This window comes from Camellia sinensis, chromosome 8 (assembly GCF_055761805.1).
Source record: "Camellia sinensis isolate YWXY chromosome 8, ASM5576180v1, whole genome shotgun sequence".
NCBI lineage: Eukaryota > Viridiplantae > Streptophyta > Magnoliopsida > Ericales > Theaceae > Camellia > Camellia sinensis.
In genome coordinates, this window is record NC_138968.1 from 114,276,538 (window position 1) to 114,285,481 (window position 8,944).

Below are 8,944 nucleotides of genomic sequence, written 5' to 3' on the forward strand. Positions count from 1 at the left end.
AGCGACGTCGTACGGAGGAGCGCAGACTTAGTCAACAGGATTATACGAGAAGGTTTATTTCTTCCCCGTACAATTGGCACCGTCTGTGGGAAAAACAGACAGAACTACACCTCTTGACTAAGCTTCTCCTTTTTTCGAACAATGGCATACATTGAGGAACTGCTGCAGTCCGCCGTCGACGGGCTAACTCCAGATGGGGGCGCAAGGCGTGAAGGATTACCCTCTGTCCCTCCCATGGCGGACTTGGAGCCCCAACGACGTAACACCAGGAGGGATACTAGGGGGAGGCAGAAAAACAGCACCCATCGCTCTCGTTCGCAAAGTCCTGACAGGCAAAGACGGAGGATTGATCCTCAAGCTCTGGAAGACCGCGTGAAAGAACAAGATGAATTAATAAAAAAGATTGCGGCGGACATGGAAGCTTTGAAGCGCCAGATGAGGGGAAAAGAAGTGGCGACAGGAGAGGGGCGCAAAAACAAGACGCCCCCTCGCCACTCAGAAAATCGTGGTAGGAATACCACACCCTCACAAGGAGAGAGCAGAAGCCTCAGGACAGGCGATACTCAATCCTGGTCTTCCAGAACTCGTCACTCCAGGTCTGAGAGGACGAGATCTAAAAGATCATACACTGAAGGAAGCACGTATTGGCCCTCACATTCGCACCAAACCAGATCAAGACAGACAGAGTTGCCCAGATCATCCGACTTACGAACCGTGCTCGAAGAAAAAGCACGATGCAAGAAGGATGCCAGGGCGCGGGATCCGCACAGAGTTTCTGCCTTACAGCGGTTGGCTCCTCGGACGCATGGAAGCGTCGAGGTTGGAATGCCAATACTGCGCCCTGCCTACAAACCAACGGACAAAGCATTGGCAAGGCTGCAGACTTCGCCATTTGTTCTGGCGATTGAAAACGCGCCACTACCATCAGGCTTCCTTCAGCCGAAATTCACTACATATGAAGGGAAGACGGACCCGTATTCACACTTGAGCCACTTTCGCCAAGTCATGGCCGTATACAGGCGAAATGAGGCCTTAATGTGCATACTCTTCCCATCAAGCCTTGGTGACCTAGGCTTGACTTGGTTTGAGAAACTTCCAGAGGGCAGTATAGCCTCCTGGGCTCAATTGGCAGAAGCGTTCGTAACAAGGTTCCGAACAAACACTAAAACCCCGGTGGAGATCGACCAGCTACTCTCCATCGACATGGGGGATAAAGAGACGCTTAGATCTTACAATAGTCGCTATTGGGAGATATTCAATCAGATTGGGGACTGCCCCACCAATCTCGCCATTGCACAGTATAAAAGAGGCATTCCAGTCGGGAACAAACTAAGGGACTCGATCACCATGACGCCACCCCTCACCATGGAAGCCCTGATGGAAAGAGTGCATCAGCACATCAGGGTAGAAAAGGATGGCGCACGTGCCAAAGCAAAATCTAGTGCGACCACAGTACCAGAAAAGAAAACCTCAGCAAAGGTCAATGCAGTAGATCGTTAAAACAGAAACGGACGGGGCAGACGAGATAACGGAGAAGACCTAGATAAAAGATGGTTGAGAATCCGCACTGCCATAACAACGGTATTCAAAAAACCGATATATCGGATTCTAAGCGAAATAAGAGATGAGCCTTTCGTCAAGTGGCCAGCCAAGCTAGGAGAAGCTCAGAAGGACTATGACGAAAGATCACGGTGCACCTTCCACAAAGAGAAGGGGCATCGCACTGAAAACTGCACGCCATTGAGACAGCACCTGGAGGAGTTGGTGGCAGCAGGTCACTTGGATAAATACATTGAGGGAGGGACGCAGCCAGCCCCCCCGGACCATAATAACCCCAATGGAATGCCAATTGACGCCCCGCCTCAAGGCATTATCAATGTGATACATGGAGTTTTTGAACCTGAGCGTGTATGTGAGCTCAGAGGATCAATCAAAAAGGCAGAACACTTAAGAGAGGTGCTAAGTGCCTAACCCGCCACCAAGAAGGGAAAGACAGAGGCAACAAACGTCATGTCTTTTTCAGATAAAGACTTGGAACGAATTTACTGCCCCCATAATGATGCCCTGGTCGTCACTCTCCGAGTCAAGGATTTTGACGTCAAGAGGATTCTGATTGACCAGGGTAGTTCATGTGAAATCATGTACTACGAAACATTTAAACAACTGAAGCTGCAAGACAAAGACTTGGCGCCAGCCGTATCTCCCCTAATTGGGTTCAACTCCATGCCAGAATGGCCCGTCGGCAAAGTAATTCTTCCAATTAGAGCAGGAAGCGTGACAAAACAAGTGGAGTTCTGGGTATTGAAGGTCCCCTCCACTTACAACATCATCTTGGGCAGAACATGGCTGCATGCCATGCGATCGGTGGCGTCATCCTACCACCAAGTAATGCGGTTCCCCAACGACACCGGTATAATTGAAGAAGTCTATGGAGATCAGATCATGTCGAAGCAATGCTTCGTCACGGTGAATGGCAGCCGCGCTGCCAAAGGATACGTTCATTCGGTGGAAGAACCTGAAAGTAATGAGCTATTCACAGATGTCGGCAAAGCAGCGGATCAAAAAGCGATGGAGGACTTGGTAGAGGTAAAAATAGACGAAAAGAACCTCGATAAGTTCTTTTTGCTCGGTTCGTCGTTGTCCAGCACTGAGAGATTAGAGGTCTTAGAATTCTTAACCTCTAACGTTGAAGTGTTCGCCTGGACGCCCTACGACATGCCAGGCATTGATCCAAACTTCATCTGTCACCAACTCAATGTCCACCCATCAGCCAGACCAGTCATTCAGCGCACTCGCAGATCGGCACTTCACCATGCCGAAATAGTGGCAGAAGAAGTAGGTAACCTGCTGGAGGCAGGAGCAATTAGAGAAGTGCACTACCCGAAGTGGATCTCCAACACGGTCGTAGTGCCAAAGAAGAATGGCAAGTGGTGCGTCTGCGTCGACTACAAAACAGTCAACAAGGCGTGCCCAAAAGACAGCTTTCCTCTACCACGGATAGATCAACTGGTGGACCTAACGGCGAGGCACAACCGACTTAGCTTTCTGGATGCATACAGAGGCTACCACCAAATCGCCATGCATGAGCCAGACCAGGAGGTCACATCCTTTACAACTCCAAGAGGACTATACTGTTACAAGGTCATGCCCTTCGGCCTAAAGAACGCAGGGGCAACATTCCAACGGATGGTCACCAAGATGTTTGAACCATTGTTAGGCAGAACAATGGAGGCTTACATCGACGACATGGTGGTCAAAAGCAAGGATGAGAATGACCATCTTAAGGACTTAGGAGAGATGTTTGAGATCCTAAAGAAACACAAGTTGCGCCTTAATGCGTCCAAGTGTGCATTCGGAGTAGGATCAGGCAAATTCTTGGGTTTCCTAGTGACCAACCGGGGTATAGAAGCAGACCCCTCTCAAATCAAGGCAATCCAAGATTTGGAGAGACCAAACTCAGTGAAAGAAGTGCAGCATCTCACCGGCATGGCAGCTGCGCTCAACCGGTTCATAAGCAGGTCGTCAGATAGACTACGGCCATTTTTTCATACCTTAAAGGCCAAGTTTGAGTGGGATGAAGAATGCGACCAAGCTCTGGAAAGCTTGAAGGAATATATGTCTTCCCCACCACTGCTTGTTACCCCAGTACCTGGTGAAGAACTCTTCTTGTACCTGGCAGTCTCTCAGCACGCAGTTAGCACAGTGTTGGTTCGTGCAGAAGGAATCCAACACCTGCCCATCTATTATGTCAGCAAGACATTGTTGGGAGCCGAAACAAGGTATTTGCCATTGGAAAAACTGGCATTAGCCTTAATGATGGCCTCCAGGAAATTGGCACACTAGTTTCATGCCCACACCATAGTTGTCCTCACAGCTTTTCCACTAAAAGCTTTGTTTGAGAGGGCGAACTTTTCTGGGCGAATCTTGAAGTGGGCAGTAGAGTTGGGACAGTTCGACATCAAATTCCAACCTAGAACTGCAGTAAAAGCCCAATCTTTGGCAGACTTCGTCGCAGAGTTTACTCCAGGAAGTCATCATACCTGCCCAGTCGACCTAACTGACACAACCAAACTAGGGATGGAAGTTGACGCCGGAATAGCGCAACCCCTAGCAGAAAGCATTCGGTCAGAATCCAAGGCAGACCAAACTAAAGACAGCAAGGAAGAAACAGACCAAGACTCACCAAAAGAACAATCAGAAGGCGAGGGGCAGACAGCAAGCATGGACCTTAAAGAAAACACCATTCTTGACCCCACGACATCATCTGACCCCTCCACTTGCTGGAAGTTATTCGTTGGAGAGATGTGGAAGCTCTTTGTGGATGGAGCATCCAACTGGGATGGTGCAGGACTTGGCATAGTCCTCATCTCTCCAGACGGCCTGGTTTTAGAGCAAGCAATCAACCTTGGCTTCCCAGCATCCAACAATGAAGCGGAGTATGAAGTGCTTCTTGCAGGACTCAAATCAGCAAACTACATGAAGGCCACCGAATTAATGGTCTACAGCGACTCGCAGCTGGTGGTAAACCAAATTTCTGGCGACTATGAAGCAAAGGATGACAGAATGGCCAAATACCAAGAATTGGTCAGAACAGAGATCAAAAAGTTTGATGTAGTAAGGATAGAACAAATCGGCAGGGAGGAAAACAGCAAAGCAGACGAACTAGCAGGCTTTGCCTCAATGGCAGATGCATCTATCCCTCATCCATTGCTCATCGACTACTTACCAATACCAAGCATAGAAGACCCCGACGCGGAAGAGGTATGTTGTGCAGAACTAGGCCCCTCTTGGATGGATCCCATCATCCTGTTCTTAAAAGACGGCATCTTACCAGAAGAGAAAAAAGAAGCCAACAGAATAAGAGCGAAGTCGCAGCGATTTTGGCTCTCCCTATCTTTGGCATTATACAAGAAGTCATTCTCAGGGGCTTACCTAAAGTGTGTTCACTCCAGAAAAGTGGAAGCATTCTTGTTCAAAATACACGAAGGGGTGTGTGGAAGCCATCAAGGTGGAAGATCGCTAGCTTACAGGGCCATTTCACAAAGATATTGGTGGCCATACATGCAGGCAGACTCAGAGAAATATGTGAAGAGGTGTGAGAAATGCCAAAAATTCGCACACCAAATACATCAACCAACAAGAGAACTCCTACCATTAACTAGCCCGTGGCCTTTCACAATGTGGGGCTTGGACATAGTAGGACCACTTCCAACAGCACCTGGCAACAGAAAATTCTTTCTCGCAGCAACAGACTACTTCACAAAATGGGTAGAAGCCGAAGCATTGGCATCGATCAAGGAAAGAGATGTGAAGAAATTCGTCTGGCAGAACATCATCACTCGGTTTGGCATACCAAAAGCCCTAATTTCAGACAATGGCACTCAGTTCGACGGCAGAATCTTCAGAAGCTTTTGTGAAGAGTACAAGATAGAATTCTACAATTCTACACCGGCATATCCTCAAGCAAATGGCCAAGCAGAAGCATCAAATAAAGTCGTCTTGGATGGACTGAAAAAAAGGCTAGAGAAGGCAAAAGGCAAGTGGGCGGACGAACTTCTTCATGTTTTATGGGCTTACCGCACCACACCTCGACGATCAACAGGAGAGACACCATTCTCCTTAGCCTACGGAATGGAAGCAGTAATCCCACTGGAAGTTGGCCTCCCCACAATTCGAAGCGAAAATTTTGATCCAGACTTGAATGAAGAAGCCATAGCATTGGAACTCGACCTTGCGGAAGAAAGAAGAGAAAAAGCACTAGTTCACATTGCCTCATACCAACAAGAGTTATCCAGAAAATACAACAAGACAGTGCATCCAAGACAATTCAAGATCGGAGATTAGGTACTGCGCAAAGTGATAGGAAACACCTTGATACCAAGAGATGGCAAGTTAGGGCCAAACTGAGAAGGTCCTTACAAAGTGGTTGGGTTAGAAGGCAAAGGGGCATACCACCTAGAATATAAGGACGGCAAAGCAATCCCTAGGCCATGGAACACGGCCAATCTCAAGTTATTTTATTTTTAGCTTTTCTCTTTCAAACATATGTAATTTTTGCTTTCCTCAATAAAACAAGCGATTTTTTTTAGCATGAGTTGTTCTCTGTAAAAGTTAGCTTTAGTGAAGTTTAGGAACATTGCAAACATTTTATTCTAAGTTAGCTGGAAAAACTAACTTAGAGGTTGGCTGGAATAAACCAACACCCCTCCTAAGCCCAGGATAAGGATCCAGGCTGCAGGACGTTTGGTCGGAATAACCAAACATTATTCTAAGTTGGCTGGAAAAACTAACTTAGAGGTTGGCTGGAATAAACCAACACCCCTCCTAAGCCCAGGATAAGGATCCAGGCTGCAGGACGTTTGGTCGGAATAACCAAACATTTCATTCTAAGTTAGCTGGAAAAACTAACTTAGAGGTTGGCTGGAATAAACCAACACCCCTCCTAAGCCCAGGATAAGGATCCAGGCTGCAGGAAATTTGGTCGGAATAACCAACTCTCTATACTCTTCAGCCAAAGTAAGGGTATGGTTGAAGAATGGTTGGCTGGATTAAACCAACTCTTTGTACTCTTCAGCCGAAGTAAGGGCATGGCTGAAAAGTGGTTGGCTGGATTAAACCAACTCTTTGTACTCTTCAGCCGAAGTAAGGGCATGGCTGAAGAGTGGTTGGCTGGATTAAACCAACTCTTTGTACTCTTCAGCCGAAGTAAGGGCATGGCTGAAGAGTGGTTGGCTAGATTAAACCAACTCTTTGTACTCCTCAGCCGAAGTAATTATGTCGGCTAAGGAGTGGTTGGCTGGTAAGCATGGTTAGTTTGACCAGCAAAAATCGAGATAAAAGTTGGAAATGAAAAGATTATGGAAAAATCATTACAAGTACAAACATACAAATCAACCGAAGTAAGAGTTCAAGCAAATTTTCATTCATTGAAAGTCAATTACAAAGGAGGGACATAGCCCGGTTACAAAGACAAAAAGTAACAAAAAAAGAAAAAAAAGTACAAAATCAAGAGAAAAGATCATCAATTTCGGCATCAAACGCAGCATCGGCATCAACACGAAGACCGGCTTCAGGCGGGAGCTCGCTCTCAAGGGTGGTTTCGATTGGAACCACGGTTTCACCGGGTAGTTCTATAGTCAGGTCTTCCACCATGGGATCCAACCGAACTGACTCGTCCGCATTGACAACTGGAGTATCCTCAGAGGCAGAGTCTTCGTCAGAGTCTGAGCCTTCAAGAAATTGCTGCTGCATGGCATCAGCATACTCCACTAGGGAGTTCGGTATGAAGTAGGCTGGAGGGTTGAAAACCTCGGTCTGTGGATCGTGACCGAGCTTCTCAACAGCTGCCCTCCAGCCGCACTTAAAGAAAAGTTCCTTGGCGGCTTCGCACTGCTTGATATAAACATCCTCTGCTTTCTTGAAGCCTTGCTTTTCGGCTCCTTTTGCGCTCTCCTTCAGCTGGGTTATCTCGGTATCTTTCTTCTTTTCAAGCTTCACCAGCTCGCGGAGATACTTATCCTTTAGAGCAATAGCAGCCTTCTGCTTATCTGCTTCGGCCGAACTAACCAGTCCGGCCAGTCGGCCGTTCTCAGCTCGTAGCTCGGCCATTTGCTTTCTGGCCTCCTCTAGCTAGTCCGTCTTCGCTTCGGCTTATGCCGCGGCTTGCCTTGTTATTTTCCTGACCTCTAACACTTTCCTATGAGTGATGTTGTTTTTCTGAATGGCCTGACAAAACAAAGACTTCCCTTGAGCCGAAGTAAAAGTTGAAAAAACTAGACAGAAAAATGGACGAAGCTACTTACCAGAATCATCGATTTTGTTGAAGACCGGGTGGCCTTCAGTTCGGTGTTTAGTTGCTTTTGGTGGTGCTCCATGTCTTTGGGGAGGCACACACTCTTGGCCAGGTTGAAGGCCAACTGGTGGTCCTTATCAGTAACAACCGAGTCAGAGTCTTGGATATCTCGGTTGTTGAAGGTAAGTTTTGGTGCGCAGCTACTGATAGTTCGATCAGAAGGCTCCGGTTGGGGGCTCGGTGGAAGAACAGTTTTGTCTTCATCAACCAAGCGTTTGTCAGTTTCGGTAGTCCGGGCGCGCTTGGTTCAGTGGGATGAGGACGGTTGTTGCGTAGGAAGGGCCGCCACCGCTTCTTGGGTTTGACTTGATGGTGGTACTTCGGCCCTGTTGGTTTCGGTTAGAAGCGCCCTTACTCTGTTCTTTTTGGCCATCTCCTCTTCAGCAGTTAGTGGAATTAGTCTAATTTGGGGTAAGGTTGGGTCCGGCTCTGGGGCGTCTTCAAGAAGAAAATCAGTCACTTTGGCTTTTCGGCGACCACTGCATCTGTAGGTCAGCTTGAACTTCAGCAATTTGGCCCAACTACGTTCTGGATACCCTAGTGCAGCGCGCAAAGTAGCTAGGTTTGGGTAGCTGTATAAAGAGTGAAGGTGGGCAGAATCTGTGAAAGAAGACAACCGTTAGTCCGGCTGAAAGATTAAAAAACCGAAATATAAAAAAGCAAGCAAGAAAACCGAAGTAAGTATACCGGGTTCTCCTTTTTTCCAGTTTATACGTCGGCCAGGAATCTGGGCTTGATGATCCTCAAAGTTCCCAGATACCCAGAAAAAATCGTCGTCGTTTAAGTCTTTATCCGGTGTGTGTTTTATTATCTTCTCTCGGTGACGTCGTATTCTTAAATAATAGACCCATCCATATTCTTTTGAACCAATTGAGTATTGGTGGAAGATTTCGGCCAGGCCAAGGTTTAGTCCGGCTTGGCGGTTCAGTTCGGCTATTCCCATTATGATGCGGTAGGAATTGGTGGATAGTTGGGTTGGGCATAGTCTAGTTTGCCTAAGAAACTCGCAAATTAAAGGTTGGACTGGAAACCGTAGTCCGGTTTCAATTATGGATAAGAGGGTGAAGGGGATAAAGCCTTCATTGTCCCAAG